General features: G+C 42.7%; 1 pseudogene; it reads right to left on the reverse strand.

Annotated features, from left to right (window-relative positions):
• Positions 1–2,102: 2,102 nt before the first annotated feature.
• On the reverse strand, positions 2,103–6,820 carry LOC128574683 (Y-box-binding protein 1-like; annotated as a pseudogene).
• Between the last annotated feature and the right edge of the window lie 20,629 nt (positions 6,821–27,449).

The following is a 27,449-nucleotide window of genomic DNA, read 5'->3' on the forward strand; positions in this document are numbered from 1 at the left end:
AGACAGAGTCTCAAGCTATTGTCCTGGGTAGAATGCCAGGGCATCATAGCTCACGGCAACTGCTAACTCTTGGGCTTAAGTGATCCTCTTGCCTCAGTTTTTCTATTTTTTAGTAGAAATGGGGTCTCGCTTTTGCTCAGGCTGGTCTCAAACTCATGAACCTAAGCAATCCACCCTCCTCAGCCTCCCACAGTGCTAGAATTACAGGTGTGAGCCACCGTGCTCAGCCGTTTTCCTTGTTTCTTAAACTTGTTAGGTTGCTTCCTGCCACAGGGCCTTTGCACTTGCCCTTTTTTTTTTTTTTTTTTGTTGTTGGCCTGGACTCCCCTCCCTCCATAGGTACATAGATCACTCCCTCCCCTTCTTCATGCCTTTGCTCAAATGTCGCCTTCCTGTGGTGGCCTTCTCTCTGACAATTCTTTTAAAAAATTGTAAGCCTCTCCCCCACGCCCTATATCTCCTTCCCCTGTATCCCTTTTCAACACCTGATATTGGCTGTCTCCACCCTGGATAGAGTGGAAGTTTCACAAGGGCAATGCTTTTTGTCTGTTTGTTCAAAACTTTTATCTCCAGTGTCTACAACACTGGACAATTGAATGGCTGAATCTTTCCTCCATATCACCAAATCTGTCTCCAATCCTCAAGTGCTTCATCTTGGTGAATTAACCACCATCCTCCCTTCCCCAAGTCACACAGCCTAGGGACTCAGGAATCATCACCACAACCTCTTCTCCACGCTGCCACCTCCAATCGGTTGTTTCTGAGGGAGAATGGGCCTTTTGTTCATCTTTCAACAAATGCGCTCCTGGAGCAGGTGCGGGGCACAGGGGTGAGCAAGAAGCAGCCTTATTTCTTGCCTTTATGGAGCTCCCACCTCAGTCTTGTCAACAGGCCTGCGATCCTCCTCTCCCTGCTGTTTTTCAGAAGGCTGTCGTCACATCCTTACCCCTTTACTGGACAGTCAAGATGCCCCCTCACCTGTCTCCTGCTGCTGGGCTCTGCTTCCCTAGATGCACTGCTTCGTGCTCTAGTGAAGCTGAATGAGCCAGTATTGCCCTGCCTGCCCCAGCTCTGAAACAGCTCTGTGCCTTTGCCCTTGCCAATCCCCTGTCACCTCCTCCTGCCCCAGTCTTATTCCTGACCTACCCTAGGCCTCCAGCCTATGCTGAACATCCCTCTGGGCTTCTGTGCCTTAGCCACGCTGGGATCCTGTAATGCTGAAGTGGGCTTCTGGCTGACTGCCTCTTCCCTCCGACTGAACTCTTTGTGGGCAGCAATTGTATTTCCACGTCTACCTTCCAGCCTCCACACGGTGTCCGGCACGTGGCCATATCAATGCATAATCTATTGGGTTATAGAATCTTGGAGAAGTTGTTTGCCCTCTCCAAGTCTCTCTCTCTCTCTCTCTTTTTTTTTTTAATTATTTAAGACCTTTGTTAACAGGTGCTTGCAGTTTGTTGACTTTTTGAAAAAAGAAAAAAGTCAAGTTGTAAACATTTATTACAAATTAAAAAGGAAGTTCTTAAAAATCTCAACTTGACCAGATATAAAAAATTTAAAAACTTTTAAAGGCGTATTGAGAAAAACCAGGCTTAAAAAACAAAACAAAACATGTTTGTTATTACCCCAAAAGATGTCTTTAGGTAAAAAAAATAAAAACCCATGCTGCATAGATAATGCAGATAGTTCTAGTTATCTGGTCAATGGGCAAAAAGCAAGCACTTAAGGTCTTCGGCTTCAATCTTTTGTTCCTTTTGACAGTTTCACCCTGTCACCCTTGGAAGAGTGCTGTGATGTCACAGCTCACAGCAATCTCAAACTCTTGGGCTCAAGTAATTCTCTTGCCTCAGCCTTCCAAGTAGCTGGGACTACAGGCACCCGCCATAATGCCTAGCTATTTTTGTTGTTGTTGCAGTTGTCATTGTTGGTTAGCTGTCCCGGGGTAGGTTTGAACCCGGCAACTTTGGTGTATGTGGCTGGCGCCGCAACCACTGTGCTACGGGCGCCAAGCCTTTTGTTCCTTTCTTATTGCTGGGATTTCGTATTCGTTTCTTCTTGTTGGATGACTCAAGCAGATGATGGTAGAGGATGGTAAGTGGGATTTACTCAGCTCCACCCTGCTCAGCCTTGGGAGCTGATGAATTCTCAGCTGGTGGATCGGCTGCTTTTGTCTCTTTGCCGTCTTGTGGTTTAGGGTTTTCTGGGCATCTGTGTCAGTAATTGAAGTTGTGATGGTACTGTTGAGGCAGCTGCTGAACTTGGGTCTCATCTCCTTGATTCTCTTTATCTTCTTGATCGCCATCCTCTCTGGGCTGTCTCTGTCTTTGGCAAGAAGGGCTCCTATAGAATTGTGGTCTATAACCCAGAATATATATATATATATATATATATATATATATATATATATATATATATATATATATATATATATATAGAGAGAGAGAGAGAGAGAGAGAGAGAGAGAGAGAGAGAGAGAGAGAGACACCAGTAAGGTCAGTAAGGTAGACCAGTAAGACAGAATACATATATATTCCGTCTTACTGGTCTACCTTGTTCTCCTGCTCCCTGGTTGTCAGAACCCCCCATCACGTCTCCCTGCACAGGAGGGTTGGAATACTGTGGTCAATGACCATAGGGTCTCTGCATGGAGGAAGGTGGGAACCTTCTGCAGTAGGGCCAGTGTTGTTGGGCCTGACCTTCAGAGTGCTCTGACCGCTCGTTCTTTTCCCTGCTCTCACTATTCTGGTAATTCTGCTGGTAATTGCATGGAGGACCCCTGTGACGCGGATAGTGCCCATAATGTTTACAATCTGCTGTGTATTTACTGCATTGAACTGAAATTCCACCAGGGCCTGTAACATTTGCTGCCCCGGCACCCTTTTCTCCTTCAACAACATCAAACTCCACAGTCCCTCCATCTGCTTCACTGCGAAGTGACTTCCTGGTGTACAAATACATCTTCTTTGGTGTCATTCCTGTTGATGAAGCCATATCAGATTCTTACATTGAACCGTTTTACTGTTCCCAAAACCTTCCTTGTGATTATCTTTTTGTCCCTGCCGGCAGGCACAACCGATGTGAGCACTGCTCCCTGTGCCGCTGCCGGTGGTGCCAGGCTTGGTGTTGGCAGCGCTGAGGGCAGGGGCGACGGGTGGCTGCTGGGTCTTGGCCTTGCTGCTCTTGATTGCGGTCATGTGACTGGGGCGGCCACGGCAGCTGTGAGTCCTCCCAATGTGTGATGGTAAGTAGGCTGATGGCAGCGGTACGGCTGCTCAGGGCTCGCGGGGGTCTGCTCTCTGCTCCTCCTACTGATTGAACTCCAAACCTCTTTTTTTTTAATTAAAAAAATTAAAAACAATTCTTTAAAAGAGATACAGTCTTGTTCTGTCATCTAGGCAGGTAACATGTTGGAAAATGTAGTGGTGTGATCATAGCTCACTGTAACCTAGACCTCTTGGACTCAAGTGATCCTCCTTACTCAGCTTCCTTAGTAGCTGGGACTACAGGTGTGTGCCATCATGTCAGGCTAATTTAAGAAAAAAAAAACTTTTGAGACAGGGTCTTGCTCTATTACCCAGGCTAGAGTACAGTGGCATCATCATAGCTCATTGCAACCTCAAACTGCTGGGCTTAAGTGATTCTCCTGCCTCAGCCTCCTAAAGGGCTAGGATTATAGGCATGAACTAAAAATTATTTTAGAGGTGGGATCTTCTATGTTACCGGGGCTGGGAGGCTCTGTTTCCTTATCTGTCACAAGGATAACAACTCCTTCTGTGAGTTTTGTGAGAATGAAATGCCCTGTCAGAAGCATGACCCTGAGCTTCATTAAATCTGCTTTCCTCTGCACAATTCAATATTTTGGAGTAAGAAAGATCTTACTGATCCCATGTGTGTTCCAGTCTCTGTTGAGGACCTCACTAGGAAATGGAGCTGTAGCAGCTGAAGTAGAAGATTTAAGGAAATGAAAGTTCAATTTAAGGAAGAACTTTTCTCAGGGAAGGGGCATTTAGTGTGCAGAGGTTAAAAGCATGGCTTGAGGAGTCAGACTGCTTGGTTTTGCCTCTTACTACCTGTGTGAGCCTGGACAAGTGTTTAACCTCCCTGAGACTTGGTTTTGTCATCTTTAAAATGGAGATACTATCTGCTTCATAGGATCCTTGAGAGAAATCAGTGAATGTAAGTGGAACAGAGCCAGGCATGCAGTAAATGCTTAATAAATGTCTCTGGTGAGTGGAAGAGCACAACCCAGATGGGGAGTCATCCCCTCCACCTGCACCCAATGTCTGCTCTGTGGACAGACACTTCCTCCTCCATCCGTCTTGTCTCCTGCCCCTCCTCCATCAGACAAGCTTCCTGTGTGCTGGAAACCCTGGTAGGGGAGCCCCGGGGAGGGAACCCTATTCTTGGCAGCCCGGCCTCTGAGGGCTGGGTCATTTCTGTTTCTGTTATTGTCTGTGATGTCTCTGTGTGGGGGTGTCAAGGAACAGCTTATTGCAGGGGGGCCGGGCAGGGGCTGGGTGGGATAGCCAAGGTGAGTGTCCGGAAGTGGAGGCTGTGCTCATCTGCCAGGGCCTGGGTTGGCTGGAATACAGCAGTCGGCTGAGATTGTGCAAACAGGTCATTGTGCAAACACGCCTCTGTGTGACCTCAATTGTGCAAACAGGTGTTTACTGGAGGCTGCTTACAGAAAAGCACTTGAGTTATTGACTTAGAAAGAAACCAGAATTTGGACACTCGTTCTTCCCTGAGCACACCCTGAACGTTCGTTCTGCCTTCCAGCCTTTGCTCAGGCTGTCCCCTCCACCTGGATGCTGTCCCCCTCCACTTCAACTTGCTGAAGTTTAACCCGTTTGTCAAGGTTCAGAGAAAATGCCACTAAGTCTTTCTTCATAAACATTCCCCTCATCTGCATAATCAAGACATTTGATATGTAGTTACGTCCTGGCCTTGTTTTATCTGTGGCTCTTAAGACTGTAAGCTCCCTGAGTTCAAGGATCTTACCTTAGTCACCTCTGAAAAGTTAGGAAAGTGAGGCCCAGAGAAGCAAAGTGACCTGCCTATGTCACACAGCCAGCTTGAGGCAAGGCTGGGCTCTAGGTCAGACCTCTGTACTTTTTTATTTTACTTTTTTTTTTGTTTTTGAGACAGAGTTTCATTTTGTCACCCTTGGTAAAGTGCTGTGGCATCGCAGCTCACAGCAACCTTAAACTCTTGGGCTCAAGTGATTCTCTTGCTGCAGCCTCCCGAGTAGCTGGGACTACAGGCACCTGCCACAACTCCTGGCTGTTTTTAGAGACAGGGTCTCACCCTGGCTAAGGCTGGTCTCGAACCTGTGAGCTCAGGAGACCCACCTGCCTTGGGCTTCTAGAGTGCTAGGATTACAGGCGTGAGCCACCTCGCCTGGCCCAGGCCTCTAGACTTTCTGCCTTACTCAGCCCCTCTCTTTCAGACCCCAATCCACCCCTGACCTGGAGTCTTTTCTAACCCCTGGGTTGAAATGGAACTCAAGCTACAACTTGAGGGAAGTGTGGGATTTATACAGCACAGGGAAGGGTGTGCTGGGCAGTCACGGGGGCTGGAATGGGGACAGTGTATGTGGGGGGCCTTGACAGAGGGGAGCACACGGCCTGTGAATGGTGGGCAGGGAGGTGGCATTCTAAATACAGAGATGACATTGACTGTGAATGACCTTGGGCAGCACCTCAGAGTCATACCCCACATACCCCAAACTAAACATGCGGCCAACTGGGCTCCTCCACATTTTCTCTTGAAAACCCTGCTCTTCTGTCCTGGTGAAAGGCACGTAGACCCCTGGGCTGGTCCTGGCCTCCCTGCCCCTCATCCCCACCTCTGGCCTGTCACTCCCTCTGTGTGTTCTGTTCCTTCTCACCCACCTTATGGCCCCTGCAGGAATCCAGCCACAGTGTCATTTGACTCCAACAGTGTCTTCTGCTCTCCCTGCCCTTGTTGCAGGGCTATATGCCTTGCTATACTCAGTCGGAGGGCTTCTTCCAAATTGGGAATTCCGCCCGGCACTGCCCGACTGAAAACCTTCCATTGGTTCCTCACTGTCCATGGGATAAAGTTCTAAGTCTTCCCCATAGCCGTTGAGGGCCTTTAAGACCAGGCCCCTAATTCTGCCCTTCTCCCCAAGCCTCATCTCTTAATATTCCCTTTCCTGATTTCCTCTTCTTTCTCAGGAGCCTGACCATTCCATTCACCATCAATCATGTCTGATCACGCTCTTTTCACAGCCCCAGGCCTTTTCCCTCACAGTTCCCTTTTTTTTTGAGACAGAGTTTCACTTGTCACCCTTGTAGAGTGCTGTGGCATCACAGCTCCCAGCAATCTCCAGCTCTTGGGCTAGGGCGATTCTCTTGCCTCAGCCTCCAGAGTACCTGGGACTACAGGTGCCTGCCACAATGCCCAGCTATTTTTGTTGGAGTTGCCACTGCTGTTTTAGCTGGCTGGGGCCGTGTTCGAACCCGTCACCCTTGGTATATGGGGCTGGTGCCCTACCCATTGAGCCACAGGCACCGCCCCACAGTTCCCTTTCTTCCCCTTATTTCTATGTCTGAAGAAATCCCTTTCATCCCTCAAAACCCAGCTGGCATGTCAGGTCCCCTGCGAAGCCTTCCTAGATATCCCAGGCTAGGCTAGGTGTTGCCTACCCGGGCTCCCAGGTACTTGGTGAAGGCAGGGATGGATCTGTGGCCCTGGTGCTGAGCTTGGGGCCTGACATGGAGAAGTCGTCCATGAAAGGTTGGTTGCTGTATGATTTGGATATTGGACCTGGTGGGGTCTTCAGGCCTGTGGCCATTCAGTTATCAGCCGAGAGGTCTGAAGGAGTCTCCTCCACCAGGTGGCCAGCACTGCATTCTCCTGCTTCCCTGGTGCTCAGACTGGCAGGATTTTCTGCCTTTGATTGGTATCCCTAAAATGAGAAGTGAATTAATCAGGACATCATTGATTCTGAATGCTGGTGGGCAAAATGCAGGGCCCCAGGCTTCAAGGAGGCTCGACCAGCTGCCCAGATGCTCTCTTGGGGGCCTGCCTCTAGGGAAGGAAGCAGAATTGTAGCTCTGAGTTGGGCAGAAGGGAAGACCTCCCCTCCCTCTTATCCCCCACTTGTGGTCTGCTGGCTAGGAGGGCCTTATCTCTGCCTGGCCTGCCCTGTGGCCAAGGAGGGGCATGGTCCTGGTGGTGGGAGTGATGAGGAATCAGAAGCTGAAGGGAGATAAAAGCTCAGATGCTTATCTCAGCTTGGAGGAAACCCTAGTGGCTGGTGGACAGGATTGGGAGGAACCAGGCAAAGGGAAGAGTCTCGCTGGGAAGAGTGGCCAGGAGAAGTTAAATGACCTGTTGGGCAGAGACTGGCGAAGGCAAGCCCAGAGCTCCTGGAATCAGAGCCGGGGGCTTTGCATTCTCCTCTGCCTCCTGGGGAGTATGACCTTGATCCTGAGAGGGAAGAGGGGTTCCCAGAGGTAGCTGGTCTGCTCCCTTGGTCCCGTGTCCTGTGCTGTCACAGCCTGGGCCCAGGTGGGGGCTCCTGCCCACAGATAAGCCTTTGGGCTGCTAGCATAAGGGACAGAAGGATGGGGTCTTTTGCAACCTCCTTGCGCTTTTAGCTGTTCTTATGAGGGGTCTAGACTGCTGGGCAAAGCCACATGTGTTATCTCGGTTACCTTTCTGGCCTCCTGTGCAGTTTTCCTGTGTTTCTTGGAAGGGCCATTTTATTCAATTCATTTATTTACTCACTCCCATGCCCCACCTTCTGCCCCACCTTCTCACTCTTCCTTCCATTCATCCTCCCACTCACCCATCCAACCACTCATGCATCTATCCACCAATTCACTCATCTGTCCATCTACTCATCCGTTCATCCACCTGTCTATCCACCACACTCATCCAATCATCCATCCACTCACCATCCATGCACCTATCCACTTATCCATCCATTCATCCACCCATATTTTCATACCCATCCAATCATCCATCCATCCGCCATTCATCTATCCACTCACTCATCCATCCTCCCCTCCACCCATCTATCCATCATACCCAACCAATCATCCATCCATCCGCCATCCATCTATCCACTCACTCATCCATCCTCCCCTCCACCCATCTATCCATCATACCCAACCAATCATCCATCCATCCGCCATCCATCTATCCACTCACTCATCCATCCTCCCCTCCACCCATCTATCCATCATACCCAACCACTCATTCTTCTATCCACTAAACTTGTACTCACCCCTCCACCCACCCACTTATTAATCCAGTAAATATTTTTGAGCATCTACTACGAACCAGTTCCTGTACTTGGACCCAAGGGTAGTGTGTGAATAAAACCCCAGATGTTATGATCTGTGACAAGTGAACTTTCCATACCCCCAACCTCTTCACAGGACCTCTGACTGCCTCCCATACCCAAGGACACCACAGCACTGCCCTGAAGCCCCAGCAAATGGAGGCAGCTCCTTTCCCCAAGCTCCAGGTATGATAGGAGCCAGAAAGGAGGTTGGATTTCCTCTTTTTTTTTTGAGACAGAGTCTCACTCTGTCACCCTGGGTAGAGTACCATGCTGTCATAGCTCACAGCAACCTCGAACTCTTGGACTTAAGTGATTCTCTTGCCTTAGCCACCTGAGTAGCTGGGACTATAGGTGGCTGCCACAATGCCAGCTATTTTTTGTCGCCGTTGTCATTGTTGTTTAGCTGGCCCAGGTTGGGTTTGAACCAGCCAGCCTCAGTGCATGTGGCCAGTGCCGTAACCACTGTGCTATGGGCGTCAAGCCAAAGCTCTTAATTTTAACATAATTTGAGACTTGTAGAAAAGTTGCAGGAATAAAAAGAAAAGGAAAGAAAAGTTGTAGGAATAGTACAAAAACTCTCATATGTATCCCCTTCACCCAAATCTTTAAAATGTCATCTTCATTTTACCAAATTTGCTTTCTTTCTCTCTCTTTTTTTGCGTGTGTGTATGTATATACATGCATACATATGGATGTTTTGGGAACTCTTTGAGAGTAAGTTGTACGTGTGATCTTCCTTTACCCCAAATACTTCCATTCTGTGTTTCCCAAAAATCAGGGACATTATTCTTACATATTACCACAGTTAAATGATAAAATTAGCAAATTGACACTGCCTCAATATTATTATCTAATATAGATTTTATTCAGATTTTGGATCTTATTCAGATTGTGCTATGTATATATTTAAAAATTTATTTAAGGCCGGGTGTGGTGCTCACGCCTGTGATCCTAGAACTTTGGGAGGCCAAGGCAGGTGGATCACAAGTTCACGAGTTCAAGACCAGCCTGAGCAAGAGTGAGACCCCCATCTCTAAAAATAGCTAGGCATTGTTGGCTGGCACCTGTGGTCTCAGCTACTTGGGAGGCTGAGATAAGAGGAGCACTTGAGCCCAAGAGTTTGAGGTTGCTGTGAGCTATGACACCATGGCACGTTACCGAGGATGACAAAGTGACTCTTTTAAAAAAAAGAGGAAATCCAACCTCCTTTGTGGCTCCTGTCATACCTGGAGCTTGGGAAAAGGAGCTTCCCCCAGTTACTGGGGCTGCAGGGCAGTGGTGTGGTATCGTTGGTATGGGAGGCAGTCCCATATTTTTATTTAAAAATGGGTTATGTATGCCTCAGCACCTGTAGCACAGTGATTACGGTGCCAGCCACGTATACTGAAGGTGGTGAGTTCGAACCCAGCCCAGGCCAGCTAAACAACATTGACAACTGCAATAACAACAGCAACAACAAAAATAGCCGGGCGTTGTGGCGGGCGCCTGTAGTCCCAGCTACTTGGGAGGCTGAGGCAAGAGAATCACTTAATCCCAAGAGTTTGAGGTTGCTATGAGCTGTGATGCCATGGCACTCTACTGAGGGTGACATAGTGAGACTCTGTCTCAAAAAAACAAAAAATGGGTTATGTAATACTTGATATATAAGAATACTTAAAAATTATGAACTATAATAATAAAATGATCATCTGTCAACCAATCACCCAACGTAAGATCTAGAACAAGGTCAACGAACTATGGTCTATAGCCGAAACCCAGCTCAACAGTCACATATTCATTTACATCTTGTCTACAGCCACTTTGGAGATACATACAACAGCAGAGTTGAGAATTTGTGATGGAAACATTATGTTCCACAAAGTAAAAAAGTTTATCACCTGGGCCTTTATAAAAAGTTTGCCACACTCTGGTCTAGAGCAGAGGTGTCCAGTAGAACTTTCTGTGATGATGAAAATGTTCTCTAAATCTGTCCAATATAGTAGTAGACACTGGACACATGTGATTATTTAGCACTTGAAATGTGGCTGGGGCTGGCTCGGCAACCGTAGCACAGTGGCTATGGCACCAGCCACATACACCGAGGCCATTTGAACCCACGTTCAAACTCAGCCTAGGCCACTTAACAACAATGACAACTGCAACAAAAAATAGCTGGGTGTTGTGGCAGGCGCCTGTAGTCCCAGCTACTTGGGAGGCTGAGGCAAGATAACGCTTGAGCCCAAGAGTTTGAGTTGCTGTGAGCTGTGATGCCATGGTACTCTACCGAGGGCGACATAGTGAAACTCTGTCTCAAAAAAAAAAAAGAAAGGAAGAAAGAAAGAAATGGCCAGGGTGATTGAGGAACTGAATTTTAAATTTTATTTAATTTTAATTAATTTAAATTTACATAAAAGTATCCACATGTGATACCTGGCTACCACCCAAATCTTTTGTTCACTTGTAAACCCCTTCCTAACTACTTCCCTGTTTCCTCGGCTCCTGGAGGTAACAACTATCTTGAGATTTGTGTTTATCATTCTTTCTATTTCAAAATATAGCTATCACATGTGCTTTTGAACAACAGCCTTTTGCAACTTGCTTTTTCCATTCCACATTGTATTTCTGCCATTTTGTGATTGGGTGATTGAAACTTACTCCTTTCTCCACTTTTTAAAATTATATTTATAGTTCATTGTGTAGGTAAATCAAAAAATTTTAATCCATTTCTTGTTAATGGCTGTTGGGATGGTTTCCGTTTCTTGCTGCTAGGGACATCCTTGTACGTCATCTCTGGTACATATGTTCATGAATTTCTTTCTTTCTTTTTATGTATTTCTTTAGAAGAAGAATTGTTGGGGCAGTAGGTTATGCAAACATTCAAACTTACAAATGGTACCATCTTGTTTTCCAAAGGCCTTGCACTAATTTATGTCCTCATTAACCTAGTGTAGAAGTTCTTATCCATCCAGAACCTTACAAACTCTTGGTGGTGTCGGTCTTCTTCAACCTCACCAACCTAGTGGGTGTAAAATTATATCTAATGTTATGTTAATTTCCATTTTCCTGATTTCTTTTTCTTTTTAGACAGAGTCTCACTTTGTTACCCTGGGTAGAGTGCCCTGGCATCAGCATAGCTCACAGCAACCTCAAACTTTTAAGCTCAAGAGATCCTCTTTTGCCTCAGCCTCCCAACGAGCTGGGATTACAGGCACTTACCACATCACTCTGTGTTAGATCACTGAGTGATAGATTATCACTCAGCTATCTTTTAGAGACAGAGTCTTGCTCTCGCTCAGGCTGGTCTTGAACTCCTGAGCTCAGACGATCCAGCTGCTTCGGCCTCCCAAAGGCGTGAGTCACTGTACTTGGGCCCATTTTTCTGATTGTTAATGGAGATGATCGTCTTTTCATGTGTTTATTGGTCTGTCATGTTCCACTTCTGAGAAATGACTGTCACTGTCTTTTGCTCATGTTCTCAGGTTGGCTGTCAGTTGTGTATGTTGCAAATAACTTTGCCCAGTTATTGGCTTGCCTTTTCTCTTTCTTTCTCCCTTCCCTTCCCTTCCCTTCTTTTCCTTTCTTTTCCTTTTCTTTCTTTTGAGACAGAGTCTCATTTTGTTGCCCTCAGTAGAGTGTCATGGTGTTATAGTTCACAGCAACCTCAAATTCCTGGGCTCAAGCAATCCTCTTGCCTCAGCCTTCCAAGTAGCTGGGACTACATGTGCCCACCAGGACACCCAGTTATTTTTTAGAGATGGGTTCTCACTCTAGCTCAGGCTGGTCTTGAACCCCTGAGCTTAGACAATTCACCCACCTTGGCCTTCCAGAGTGCTGGGATTATAGGTATGAGCCACTGCGCCTGGCCAAAGTTCTTAATTTTAATGTAATTGAATTTATAAAATATTTTACTTATGGTTGATGCTTTTTAATCTGAGGTCATAAAGATGTTTTCCTAGATTTTCTTCTATGAATTAAAAACTTTAAATTGGGGGCGGCGCCTGTGGCTCAAGCAGTAGGGCGCCGGTCCCATATGCCGGAGGTGGTGGGTTCAAACCCTGCCCCAGCCAAAAAAAAAAAAGTAAAAACTTTAAATTGCTTTTTCTTAGTAGACCAGCCCATAAAGGACATATTTAATTAAGTCTTTAATCCATCTGGAATAGATATCATTTATGGTTTGGGGAAAAGATCCAATTTTTTTCTAATATAAAAAATTAGATAAAATAATATCTAATTTTGAGGCTTTTTATTCTGTTCCACTGGTTATATAGATCAGTTTAGAGGAGAATCGATACTTTAAATACTGAGTCTTTCTATTCATGAGGGATTTTTTATTTTTTATTTATTTATTTTTTTTTCAGTTTTCAAGTAAAGCTTTATTCTTTTAACTTTCGAATTTACGTTTTTGGGAGCATGTGATTCTTTCGCGTCGACTACTGCCTTAAGCCGGGAATTTTTATTTTTAAGACAGAGTCTTGTTCTGTCATCTTGACTGCAGTGCGTCATTTTAGCTCACAGCAACCTCAAAATCTTAGGTTCAAGTGATCCTCCTGCCTCAGCCTCCAGAGTAGCTGGGACTACAGGCGCCCACCCTGCCATGACACCTGGCTGATTTTCCTGTTTTGGGAGTCTCACTCTTGCTCAGGCTGGTCTCAAAAGTTGTTTTTTTTTAAGATGGTATTTGCAGTCTTTAAGGTTTATGATTCTTTCCATTCAGTTCTTACATATCTTTTTCAGACTTATTCTTGGGCATCTTATTTTTTTTAGATAGGATTTTTTATTATTATATTTGCTTTTGAGTTGTGTGAGTTCCTTATGTATTTTGTATATGAAGTCTTTATCAGGCACATGCTTTAAAATAGTTCCTCGCATTCCATAAGTTGGCTTTTCACTGAGTGATATTTACCAGCTCCCTCTCAAACCTCTTATAAAACTTCCTGGAATATTGGAAAAGTGTCTCTATCCAATTGATTCTGTTGATTTAAACTGAAAATGCATTTATATATGCTAATACTCTCTAATGACCGATATGTTTCTAATGATAATTCTTCTCCTTGGTAAGTGGAGTGAAGACTTAAGGCTTCAATGTTGTACAGTGTCTGACACTTTATTTCTGCTCCAGCTTCACCATATGCACAGGCTTTTCCTTTTTATTAAAGTTGTCTTTTGGCCATGTTAATTCCAGGGAAAGTTTCACTCATGAAACTTACTTTACATTACTCACTGAAAATTACATTATCCAGCTGGGCAAGGTGGCTCACACCTGTAATCTGGGAGACTGGTAGGAGGATCCCTTGAGCTCAGGAATTCAAGACCAGCCTTAGCAAGAATAAGACCCCAATCTCTACTGAAAATAGAAATAGAAAAATTACTCAGCTGCTGTGGTGGGCACCTGTAGTCTCAGCTTCTCAGGAGGCGGAGGCAGCAGGATCCCTTGAGCCCAAGAGTTTCAGGTTGCTGTGAGCCAGGCTGATGCCATAGCACTTTAGTTCAGGTGACTCTGTCTCAAAAAAACAATTTTTTGTGTTTGATAGATTTAGGGGCACAAATGATTTTTGTCACAGGGATGAATTATATGTAGTATAGTGGTGAATGGATATTTTATTTTATTTTATTTTTATTTATTTATTTTTTTTTAGAGACAGAGTCTCACTTTATCACCCTCAGTAGAGTGCTATGTTGTCACACAGCTCACAGCAACCTCCAGCTTCTGGGCTTAGGCGATTCTCTTGCCTCAGCCTCCCAAGTAGCTGGGACTACAGGCGCCCGCCACAATGCCCAGCTATTTTATGTTGCACTTTGGCCAGGGCTGGGTTTGAACCCACCACCGTTGGTATATGGGGCCAGCGCCCTACTCACTGAGCCACAGATGCCGCCCCAGATATTTTATTTTTTTGTTACAATTATAGATAATATGTATTTTAAAATCATGTCTTCTAAATTTAATTGCATTTTTTCCTCCATTAGAAAAGACATTTCTCTTTCCCTCATATATTGTTTTTAAAATACAGCAGCTTTGTACCCTCAATGAATCCCCAACAATAAAAAAAAAAAAAAAATACAGCAGCTTTGTTTCTTATTCTAACATTTTATTTGTATATTTGAGGGTTTTCTAGGTAAATAAATGTAAAATTCATGAATGATGCATATTTCTTCCCTTCCAATCTTTGTATGTTTCATTTTTCTTTTCTTTTCTTTTTTTTTTGGTTGGGGGAGACAGAGTCTTACTATGTTCCCCTCGGTAGAGTGCTGTGGTGTCACAGCATACAGCCACCTCAACCTCAAACTCTTGGACTTAAGTGATTCTCTTGCCTCAGCCTCCCAAGTAGCTGCGACTACAGGCGCCTGCCACAATGCCTGACTATTTTTTGGTTACAGTTGTCATTGTTGTTTGGCAGGCCTGCGCTGGATTTGAACCCACTGGATTAGGCTCCGGTGTATGTGGTGGGCGCCCTAGCCGCTGAGCTACAGGTGCCGAGCCTCATTTCATTTTCTTATCTTACTGCACTGGCTGGGACTGCCAGTTTGGCTTTGAAGATAACCAGTAGTAGTGAGCATCTTTGTTTTTTCATTATTTTAAAGGGACTATTAATCTTTCCCATTAAGAATAAAGTTCCTATAGGCTTGTTGGTGCCTGTGGCTCAAAGGAGTAGGGTGCCAGCCCCATATGCCGGACGTGGCAGGTTCAAACCCAGCCCCAGCCAAAAAAAAAAACTGCAAAAAAAAAAAAAATAAGTTCCTATAGACTTAAGGTAAATAACTTGCTATTTAAGAAATTTTCAGGGCATGCATGGTGGTTCACACCTGTGATCCTAGCACTCTGGGAGGACAAAGCAGAAGGATTGGTTGAGGTCAGGAGTTTGAGACCAGGCTGAGAAAAGCAAGAGCCCCATCTATACTGAAAATAGAAAAATTAGCTGGATGTGGTGGCAGGCCCCTGTAATCCTGGTTACTTGGGAGGCTGAGGCAGAATTGTTTGAGCCTAGGAGTTTGAGGTTGCTATGAGCTAAGCTGAGACCACGGCACTCTAGCCTGGGCAACAGAGTGAGGTTTGTCTCAGAAAAAAGAAATTTCCCTTTTATTCTTAGTTTGCCAAGAGTTTTTTGTTTTTTTTTTTTGAGACAGAGTCTCACTATGTCGCCCTTGGTAGAGTGCCATGGCATCACAGCTCACAGCAACCTCAAACTGTTGGGCTTAAGGAATTCTCTTGCCTCAGCCTCCCAAGCAGCTGGGACTACAGGCACCTGCCACAATGCCCGACTATTTTTTTTTGTTGTTGTTGCAGTTGTCATTGATGTTTAGCTGGCCCAGGCTGGGTTCGAACTCGCCAGCCTCCGTGTATGTGGCCAGAGCTGTAACCACTGTGCTATGGGTGCTGAACCCCAAGAGTTTTTTTTTTTAAATAGTGCATAAATGTTAAATCATGTTAAATACTCCTTCTGTGTCTATCAAAAAGATAGTGATAGTGTATTGCCCATTTCAAAATTGCTGAGAAACGTTTTCGCCACAAGAAACGATATGCATTTGAGGTGATGGATATGTTAATTAGCTTGATTTAATTATTTCACATTGCATTTATAAGTCACAACATCAGTTGGTGCCTCATAAACACCTTCAATTATAAAACGTCAATTTATACTAAAACAGAAAACATTTAAAAAAAAGAAAAATGTAATTTAGTTTTCCTCAATTAGTTAATATAATGAATACATTTATAGATTCATAATACTGTACTAAAACTTCTTTGCATTACGTGTTGTGAGTTGTAAAGTAAAAAAATAACAAATATAAAAAGAAAACCTTGCAGTTTTAGTATACACCTAACTGGGACATAACGTGTTATCATTTTTATGTGCTGCTGGATTCAGGCTGCTATTGCCTTTTAGGGCTTTTGGGTTTACGCTCTTGGGTAAAATGGGCCTATCATTTGCCTTTGTCATACTCTCCTTGTTAGGTTTGGGAGTCGAGGTTATACTGTCCTCCTGAAATGGGCTTTTTCTATTCTGTCAGAGAGTTCTTGCAAATTGGAATGATCTGTTTCTTGACATAGAGTTGTTAGTGGTATTTGCTTTCTTTCTATTTATTTATTTATTTATTCTTTATTTTCTTTTTTAGGACAACCAGGAGCAAGGATATTTTCTATCTTTCTAATGTCTTCTGGATCTATAAATTTGTTCCTTAAAATTGTTTTTAATATGTTTCTGGTGACTTCTCTTTTTTTTGACTTCTCTTATTTTTTAATCCATCTTGCCAGAGGTTTGCCTTTATTAGCCTTTTTAAGAAACCAGTTTTTGATTCTGTGATATGTGTCTTTTTAACCACCCCTTTGCTGTGATTTAATGAATTTCTCTTCTTAGCTTTATCATTACTACCTTTGGGTTTATTGTAGAGTTCTTCTTTTCTCTCTCTCTCCCTCACTCTCTCTGTCTTTTTTTCTTCCTTTTCTTTCTGACACAGATCTCATTCTGTCTCCCCAAGGCTGAAGTGCGGTGGTGCAATCATAATTCACTACAGCCTGGAACACCTGGACTTGAGTAATCCTCCTGCCTCAACCTCTGAATAGCTGGGGTGCTTTTCATGGTGCCTGGCCAATTTTTTTTTTTTTTTTTATTGTTGGGGATTCATTGAGGGTACAATAAGCCAGGTTACACTGATTGCAATTGTTAGGTAAAGTCCCTCTTGCAATCATGTCTTGCCCCCATTAAGTGTGACACACACCAAGGCCCCACCCACCTCCCTCCTTCCCTCTTTCTGTTTCCCCCCCCATAACCATAATTGTCATTAATTGTCCTCATATCAAATTTGAGTGCATAGGATTCATGCTTCTCCATTCTTGTGATGCTTTACTAAGAATAATGTCTTTCACGTCCATCCAGGTTAATACGAAGGATGTAAAGTCTCCATTTTTTTTAATGGCTGAATAGTATTCCATGGTATACATATACCACAGCTTGTTAATCCATTCCTGGGTGGTGGGCATTTAGGCTGTTTCCACATTTTGGCGATTGTAAATTGAGCTGCAATAAACAGTCTAATACAAGTGTCCTTATGATAAAAGGATTTCTTTCCTTCTGGGTAGATGCCCAGTAATGGGATTGCAGGATCAAATGGGAGGTCTAGCTTGAGTGCTTTGAGGTTTCTCCATACTTCCTTCCAGAAAGGTTGTACTAGTTTGCAGTCCCACCAGCAGTGTAAAAGTGTTCCCTTCTCTCCACATCCACGCCAGCATCTGCAGTTTTGAAATTTTGTGATGTGGGCCATTCTCACTGGGGTTAGATGATATCTCAGGGTGGTTTTGATTCGCATTTCTCTAATATATAGAGATGATGAACATTTTTTCATGTGTTTGTTAGCCATTCGTCTGTCGTCTTTAGAGAAAGTTCTATTCATGTCTCTTGCCCATTGGTATAAGGGATTGTTGGCTTTTTTCATGTGGATTAATTTGAGTTCTCTATAGATCCTAGTTATCAAGCTTTTGTCTGATTGAAAATATGCCAATATCCTTTCCCATTGTGTAGGTTGTCTCTTTGCTTTGGTTGTTGTCTCCTTAGCTGTACAGAAGCTTTTCAGTTTAATGAAGTCCCATTTGTTTATTTTTGTTGTTGTTGCAATTGCCATGGCAGTCTTCTTCATGAAGTCTTTCCCCAGGCCAATATCTTCCAGTGTTTTTCCTATGCTTTCTTGGAGGATTTTTATTGTTTCATGCCTTAAGTTTAAGTCCTTTATCCATCTTGAATCAATTTTTGTGAGTGGGGAAAGGTGTGGGTCCAGTTTCAGTCTTTTACATGTAGACATCCAGTTCTCCCAACACCATTTATTGAATAGGGAGTCTTTCCCCCAAGGTATGTTCTTGTTTGATTTATCAAAGATTAGGTGGTTGTAAAATGTTAGTTTCATTTCTTGGTTTTCAATTCGATTCCAAGTGTCTATGTCTCTGTTTTTGTGCCAGTACCATGCTGTCTTGAGCACTATGGCTTTGTAGTACAGACTAAAATCAGGTATGCTGATGCCCCCGCTTTATTTTTGTTACAGAGAACTGCCTTAGCTATACGGGGTTTTTTCCGGTTCCATACAAAATGCAGAATCATTTTTTCCAAATCTTGAAAGTACGATGTTGGTATTTTGATAGGAATGGCATTGAATAGGTAGATTGCTTTGGGAAGTATAGACATTTTAACAATGTTGATTCTTCCCATCCATGAGCATGGTATGTTCTTCCATTTGTTAATATCCTCTGCTATTTCCTTTCTGAGGATTTCATAGTTTTCTTTATAGAGGTCCTTCACCTCCTTCGTTAGGTATATTCCTAGGTATTTCATTTTCTTTGAGACTATGGTGAAGGGAGTTGTGTCCTTAATTAGCTTCTCATCTTGACTGTTATTGGTGTACACAAAGGCTACTGACTTGTGGACGTTGATTTTATATCCTGAAACATTACTGTATTTTTTGATGACTTCTAGGAGTCTTGTGGTTGAGTCTTTGGGGTTCTCTAAGATCATGTCATCAGCAAAGAGGGAGAGTTTGACCTCCTCTGCTCCCATTTGGATTCCCTTTATTTCCTTGTCTTGCCTAATTGTATTGGCTAGAACTTCCAGCACTACGTTGAATAGTAAAGGTGACAGAGGACAACCTTGTCTGGTTCCAGTTCTAAGAGGAAAAGCTTTCAGTTTTACTCCATTCAGTAAAATATTGGCTGTGGGTTTGTCATAGATAGCTTCAATCAGTTTTAGAAATGTGCAACCTATGCCTATACTCTTCAGTGTTCTAATTAGAAAAGGATGCTTGGATTTTATGAAATGCTTTTTCTGCATCTATTGAAAGGATCATGTGATCTTTATTTTTGCCTCTGTTAATATGGTGGATAACGTTTATAGACTTGCGTATGTAAAACCAGACTTGCATCCCTGGGATGAAGCCTACTTGATTATGATGAATGACTTTTTTGATGATAAGCTGTAATCTATTGGCTAGGATTTTGTTGAGAATTTTTGCGTCTATATTCATGAGTGAGATTGGTCTGAAATTCTCCTTTTTGTTTGGGTCTTTTCCTGGTTTTGGTATCAGGGTGATGTTTGCTTCATAGAATGTGTTGGGGAAGATTCCTTCTTCCTCAATTTTTTGGAATAATTTCTGCAGTACAGGAAGAAGCTCTTCCTTGAAGGTTTGATAGAATTCTGGAGTGAAGCCATCTGGACCAGGGCATTTTTTGGTTGGAAGCTTTTTTATTGTTTCTTTGATCTCAGTGCTTGAAATTGGTCTGTTCAGGAGCTCTATTTCTTCCTGGCTGAGTCTAGGGAGAGGGTGTGATTCCAAATATTGATCCATTTCTTTCACATTGTCAAATTTCTGGGCATAGAGTTTCTGGTAGTATTCAGAGATGATCTCTTGTATCTCTGTGGGATCTGTTGTTATTTCCCCTTTATCATTTCTGATTGAGGTTACTAGAGATTTTACTTTTCTATTCCTCATTAGTCTGGCCAATGGTTTATCTATTTTATTTATTTTTTCCAGAAACCAACTCCTGTTTCATTAATTTTCTGAATGATTCTTTTGTTTTCAATTTCATTGATCTCTGATTTGATTTTGGATATTTCTTTTCTTCTACTGAGTTTAGGCTTAGATTGTTCTTCTTTTTCCAATTCCATAAGATCTCTTGTGAGATTGTTGATGTGCTCTCTTTCTGTTTTTCGAATATAGGCATCTAAAGCGATGAATTTTCCTCTCAAAACTGCTTTTGCAGTATCCCACAGGTTTTGGTAGCTTGTGTCTTCATTGGTGTTATGCTCAAGGAAGTTAATGATTTCCTGTTTTATTTCTTCCTTCACCCATCTGTTATTCAACAGAAGATTGTTTAATTTCCATGCCTTTGGGTGGGGTCGAGCATTTTTGTTAGAGTTGAGTTCCACCTTTAGTGCCTTATGGTCTGAGAAGATACAAGGTAAAATTTCAATTCTTTTGATTCTGTTGATATTTGTTTTGTGTCCCAGGATATGATCAATTTTGGAGAATGTTCCATGGGGTGATGAGAAGAATGTATATTCTTTATCTTTGGGATGGAGTGTTCTATATGCGTCTATCAAGCACAGTTGTTCTAGGGTCTCATTTAAATCTCTTATATCATTGTTTAATTTCTGTTTAGAGGATCTGTCCAGCTCTGTAAGAGGAGTGTTAAGGTCCCCTGTTATTATGGTATTATCAGATATCATATTGCTCAGAGTGAGTAAGGTCTGTTTGAAGAATCTGGGAGCATTTAAATTGGGTGCATAGATATTTAGAATTGAAATGTCTTCTTGTTGTATTTTTCCCTTGACCAATATAAAGTGACCATCTTTGTCTTTTTTGACTTTAGTTGCTTTAAATCCACATGTATCTGAAAATAAGATTGCAACTCCTCTTTTCTTCTGAATTCCATTTGCCTGAAAAATTGTCTTCCAACCCTTGACTCGGAGCTTTAATTTGTCTTTTGAAGCCAGGTGTGTTTCTTGCAGACAGCAAATGGATGGCTTGTGTTTTTTAATCCAGTCAACCAATCTATGTCTCTTCAGTGGGGAATTCAAGCCATTAACATTTATTGAGGTAATTGATAAGTGTGGTAGTATTCTATTCGTCTTATTTGGTGAGAGTCCATTGCTTAGTTTTATCTTTTGCATCAGTGTGGAGGTTAGGTTCTGTCCTTTAATTTCTGAGTTCTTACTTTGCTGCTGATCCATTGTGGTGGTCAGTGTGCAGAACAGGTTGAAGTATTTCCTGTAGAGCTGGTCTTGTTGTGGCGAATTTCCTCAATGTTTGTATATCCGTAAATGATTTGATTTCTCCGTCAATTTTTAAGCTTAGCTTAGCAGGGTACAGAATTCTGGGCTGGAAATTGTTCTGTTTAAGTAGATTAAAGGTAGATGACGATTGTCTTCTTGCTTGGAAAGTTTCATTAGAGAAGTCTGTGGTCACTCTGATTGCTTTGCCCCTGTAGGTCAACTGGCGCTTACTCCTGGCAGCTTGCAGAATCTTTTCTTTTGTCTTGACTTTGGACAGGTTCATCACAATGTGTTTTGGAGAAGTTCGGTTAGAGTTGAAGCGATCCGGGGTCCGATAGCTCTCTGAAAGCAGTGTGTCAGAATCTTTGGTGATATTTGGGAAATTTTCTTTTATAATATTCTCTAGTATGGCTTCCATTCCTCTGGGGCATTCTTCTTCCCCTTCTGGAATTCCTATAACTCGTATGTTGGAACGCTTCATAAAGTCCCATAATTCTGACAGTGAACGTTCTGCTTTCTCTCTCTTCTTTTCTGCCTCTTTTACTATCTGAGTTATCTCAAAAACTTTGTCTTCTACCTCTGAAATTCTTTCTTCTGCATGGTCTAACCTGTTGCTGATACTTTCCATTGCATCTTTAATTTCCCTGATTGACTGTTTCATTTCCTTCAGCTCTGCTATATCCTTTTTATATTCTTCATATCGTTCATCTCTTATTTGATTCTGTTTTTGAATTTCCTTTTGGTTATTTTCCACTTTATTAGCAGTTTCCTTCATTGTTTCCATCATTTCTTTCATTGTTTTGAACATGTGTATTCTAAATTCCCTTTCTGTCATTCCTAACATTTCTGTATAGGTGGAATCCTCTGCAGTAGCTACCTCATGGTCCCTTGGCGGGGTTGTTCTGGACTGGTTCTTCATGTTGCCTGAAGTTTTCTGCTGATTCTTCCTCATGAGTGATTTCGTTTATCTGTTTCCTTGCCCTAATTTTCCTTTTACTTCCTCTTGCTCTTTAAGTTCTCGTGCCTGTGGACTAAGGGTTACAGGACCAGAAGGGTGAGAAGGTTGAAGAGCAAAAAAGGGATGAAAGAAAGGAGGACCGAGTGATAAGAAAAAATAAAAGAAAAATAGAGAAAGGAGAGGGGATGGGTAAAAGGAATATTGACAAAAAGAAGAGAGGCACAGAAAGAGGGAGACAGAGCAATATAGGTGTACAGTAGGTGTACTTTGATATAACCTTAAAAAAAAAACCACCTTCTGGGGGTGCCCAGTTGGGTGGTTCCCTTGAGGTCAGCAGCTCTTTGCTAACCTGATCAGACACAGTACCCCACCTCCACCAAGTAGAGAGGAAAGACAAAAATGCTATAAATCAAACCAAAACAAGCAAACAGAAAACTTTACGGGATAAAATTGGCTGGAAAAACCAAATAATAGCGGTAGAAACACTAACAAAAATGAAGTTCTAATTATTGAAATAGGCAGCAATGGGAAATTATAATTAAACTAGAAAAATTGAGAAAGAAAAAGGATCTGTATGGAAAAGGTTGAACTTAAAAAACAAAACAAAAATCAACAACAACAAAATAAACAAAAAAACAACCAAACCAAAAAAAAAAAAAAAATAACCACAACCAAAAACAAAGCAGTATGTATATGTTATTGAATATTGTCTGGGCAACACGTGGTCTTCTGAGGTATGAGATGTTAATCACAGTTCTGATACGACTGGAGGCTGCTAGTTTCTCAAACCCCAGCAGGTAGACACCCTAAATCTCTCTTCAGCCCACTTAAAAGGCACTTTGAGCTTGTTCACTTGCTGAGCAGAAGCTTTCCTAGGGAAGTGCTTGTCGCTGGAATCACTGCTGAAGTGGCTATCCACTTACCCTGTGTGGCAAAACTGGTCTCCCTCTGCCCCCGAGGGTTAGGGCTGCAAGGTGGCTCAGATCCTGCCCTTAGACTACTTGGTCGCTGGGTTACCAGCTCCCACCCAATTCCAGCTCTGCGACCCTGAGGGCGGAGCTTGCTGGGGAAGATCACTCACAATGGCTGCCTGTGACCCAGAGCCAAACACTATTAGCTCCGTCTGGCTCAGTGGCTCAGACTGGGGCCCTAGACAAAGGCCAAAGTTCTCCGCCCTCCCGCTCAGGCTCTCCCCAAGGCAGTTCAGCTGAGTGCCAAGTCCAAAGACACCAAAACAGTTCACAGGTAAGGCCTTTCTGGTTTGCAGTCTCGCTGCTACTGAACTTACAGTTGCCGGCGGGTTTAGATGGATTGAACACACGTGACCACTTGCCGGTTTTCCACTGTTTTAGACCTCCTCTTGGGGTCCAGAAGTCTCTTGCTGACTCCCTGTATCCTCTCGGGGTGATGATAGGCAGATCCCACCAGCCAGAGATGCCTGGAGTCCTATCTCCCCAGACTCACGGTGCCCAGATGCAAGGAAGCTGTTACTCGGCTGCCATCTTCGTAGCTAATAATCGCCTGGCCAATTTTTTAATTTTAATTTTTTGTAATGATGGGGTCTCACTATGTTTCCAAAGCTAATCTCAAATTCCTGGATTCAAATGATCTTCTTGCCTCAGTCTCCCAAAGTGCTGGGAGTACAAGTATAACCCACGGTGCCCAACCCCAGCTTTTTTTTTGGTTAGGGTTTGTATGGTCTTTTAACCTATTTCCTTATGTTTTAAATGTGTTACAGTGATGAGTTAGATTTAAAAAGAATCCAATCTCACCATATGCCTTGCAAATGGCACAGTTAGACCTTTAAAGTGTATTGTGATGATGGATACATCGTGACTTATTTTTATTATCTTTCCTATCCCATTTTTCCTCCTATTCTTCTACTTACTTGCTCTTCTTCCCTTTGGATTTATTGAGTTTGTCTATTTTCTTACTCTCTCCTTTCCTGCCTCCTTTATTGATTTGGAATTTACACACCTTACTTCTCTATTTCCGATGTTTGCTTTTGAAATTCTATCCTGTGTACCTAAAGAAGTCTAAGGTCTCCCAAATAAGATAAGGGCCTTTGAACCCTTAACTTTGATCTTCGACAGATTTACACACTTTTTTTTGGAGCAGTATTTGGGTTCTTTCCTTTCTGTCCCCCCACGTTGTCATTATTTTATACAATTTCGTGTAGATTTATTTACCGGTTTATTAGTTTCTTTGCTTATTTATTCTTTCTTGCATACCAGTCCTGCCTTCGAGGATAATTTCCCTTTTCCTTAGAACACGTTCTTCAGCTGTTCCTTTAGTAATGACTTGTTGTTGGCAAATACTTTTTGTTTTTCTTGATCTGAAAAAAATCTAGATATTGCCATTTCACCATCAGCCTTGGAAGACAGTTTTGCTAAGTTCACAGTTCTGGGCTGACAATTATTCTCTCTCAGAACTTTGAAGATATTCCCTGTTTTCTAGCTTTCACTGTCGTTTTTGAGAGGTAGGCTGGCATCTAATTACCCTTCCTTTGTGGGTGTTATGTCTTTCCTATGTGGCTGCTTTTAAGATCTTTGTCTTTGGCGTTATGCAGTTTCAACATGCTGACTAATTATGGATTTCCTTTTATTTACCTTGCTAAATATATATTATGCTTCCAGTGTCTATGAAGTTGTGCCTTTCATCAGTTCTGGAAAATTCTTAGTCATTATCTTTTCAAATATCGCCTCTCCCTCTTCCTCTCTCTATCTTCTTTCTGGGACTTTGATTTTATTCACCACAGCTCCTAACCTGTCTTTCTTGTTTTCCATTTGCTTGTCTCTGTGCTGAAATGTGTGTAATTTTTTTCAGATCGATCTTCCAGCTCACTCTGTATTATCAATTGTGTCTAGTATGCTGTTTAACCCATTTGTTGAATTTTCAGTTTCAACTGTTATTTTCATTTTTAAAAGTTGTATGTTGTTCTTTTTCACATCTGTCTAGTCTTTTTTTTAATCTCTTGTTACATAATCACTTTTGTGATTTCATTTTTTTATTTCTTTAAAATGTTCAACTATCGTTATTTCACATACTGTAATTATAATAATTATAATTTTTGACATCCTTAGGGATCTAAATCTATTGTTTGTTCTTTCTGCTGCAGTGACCTCCTGGTATGTTTGACCTGATGATTTAAAAACATTTCTTTTTTAGAGATGGGGGTCTCACTATGTTACCAGGCTACAGTGCAGTGGCACGACCATAACTCACTATAACCTTGAGCTCCTTGGCCCAGGCAATCCTCCTGCCTCAGCCTTCTGAGCAGCTAGGACCACAGCTAGGACTATAGCATGCCACTATGCCTGGCTATTTTTTTTTTACACTTGATCTTAGCCAAAAGGCTGAGGAGTGATGTTATTTTTTTTAAATTATGGGTTTATATGTACAGTTGGTCCTCTGTATCTGTGACTTTTGGATTCAAGGATTCAACCAACTGTAGGTAGAAAATTTTCAGAGAGTCTACGGCCATACCACCCTGAATGCGCCCGATCTCGTCTGATCTCGGAAGCTAAGCAGAGTCGGGCCTGGTTAGTACTTGGATGGGAGAAAATTTTTAGGGAAAAAAATTCCAAAATGCAAAACTTGAATTTGCTGCTTGCCAAATACTGGTTTGATGCAAATAAAGGGATGTGTAGACATTCTATTAGGTGTTGCAAATAGTCTGGGGATTATTTAAAGTATATAGGAAGGAGTGTGTAGGTTAAATACTATGCCATTTTATATCAGGGTCTTGAGCATCTTTAGATTTGCTATCCTAAGGGGGTCTTGAATGAACCCTCCATAGACACCAAGGAAGATTGTACATTCTTTGGGAATCCTGAGTGCCTAAGTTGGGGGTGCTGTCCTCTAGAAAGGATTCATTTGCTGCCTGGTCTTATGCTCTGGTTAGCATTAATAATACTTATTATATAGGTTAGTTAAACACATTAAATGAGGGCTGGGTGTGGTGGCTCATGCCTGTAATCCTAGCACTCTGGGAGGCTGAGGTGGGAGGATGACTTGAGGTCAGGAGTTCAAAACCACTTGAGCAAGAGTGCAATCCTATCTCTACTAAAAATAGAAAAATTAGTTGGGTATGGTGGTGGGTGCCAAGTCCTAGCTTCTTAGGAGGATCACTTGAACTCAGGAGTTTGAGGTTGCTGTTAGCTAGACTGATGCCGTAGCACTCTAGCCTGGGTGACAGAGTGAGACTTTGTCTCAAAAAGAAAAAAAAAATTAAATGAGATGCTAGATGCACAGCACTCAGCTCAGTGCTTGACACATAGTAGGTGCTCAGAAAAATCTATTTCTTTCCATCCCTGTTGCTGATTGAATTCTTTGAGGTTAGGAACCCTGTGTAATTTATCTTATTGGTCCTCACTCCACCTGGTGCAAGGCCTGGCACAAAAATGACACTTACAGATACCTGATAAATGAATGCATCCTGGAAATTTCAACTTTCAGAACAGAACTGCCCTTCTGTTGCTTAGTGGGCTGTCATACCCTTATGCTGCAGAACTCTGAAACCTGTTGGAAGATCGACTACAGTTGTCTGTCCTCAAAAGACAAAATCCATCCAACAGCTGGGACATGTGGGGAAAATTCTAGCTTTTCTGAATCCCAGCCAATAAGCAATCTACATGCTGGGGCCTCCAAGTCTGTTGTCTCCAAGATTTCATGACATGGTACCTGCTTTCTTCTTACACTAGTAACCCTCCATCTGCTCTTGCTGTCAAATTGTTGAGAAGATTTAGATTTTATTATGTCACACCATCCCAACATGAGGCCCCATATGAGAAGCCTCTTTCAGAATTGGTTCCTGGAAATATTTGTCCCTGTGGAGGAAATGATCTTGTTTCCTCTTTTCTGATAGTAAAAGTTTCAGAACTTAGTGTTTCATTTTTTGCCCTGGCTGCCAGGAAGCTCAGATTTCAGGATCAATCACAGCATCTATGGCAACCCTTAAGATTGCTTTTTTTTTTCTCTCTTGAGCAATAAGAATTTATTGAATGAATTAATCTTTCCTATTATAAAAGTATCTCATGTCCTTTTGGGAAAAAGATGAAGCACAGATGGCTTTCTAAACCATGACAATGGCGTGGTTAATTGAGGCCTTGTGGGATGGTGGTGAGAGCTGGGGTTCTGGACCCAAACTGCCTTATGTAGACCCCAGTTCTACCTGCTTACTTAGGGCTCTCATGCATGTGTCTAGTGGAACCCCAACTCTTCAGCTAATGTACCAGGGAACTGGTGACTAGTTTCAGCCTCTTCTTTACTTTGTAAAGTAAGTTCATAGAATTCTGAAGAGAAGCCAAGGAGGATAAAAATGAAGAGGAAGCCTTTGGTCAGGAGCAGGTGACCTAGGCAGGAGCTATTTCTGGGCCCATTAGGGGGTGGAATCTGGGGCCACAGGTGCTGACTTCTCGAGGCAGGGGAGGGAGGGGAAACA

The sequence above is a fragment of the Nycticebus coucang genome, chromosome 22 (assembly GCF_027406575.1).
Source record: "Nycticebus coucang isolate mNycCou1 chromosome 22, mNycCou1.pri, whole genome shotgun sequence".
Lineage (NCBI taxonomy): Eukaryota > Metazoa > Chordata > Mammalia > Primates > Lorisidae > Nycticebus > Nycticebus coucang.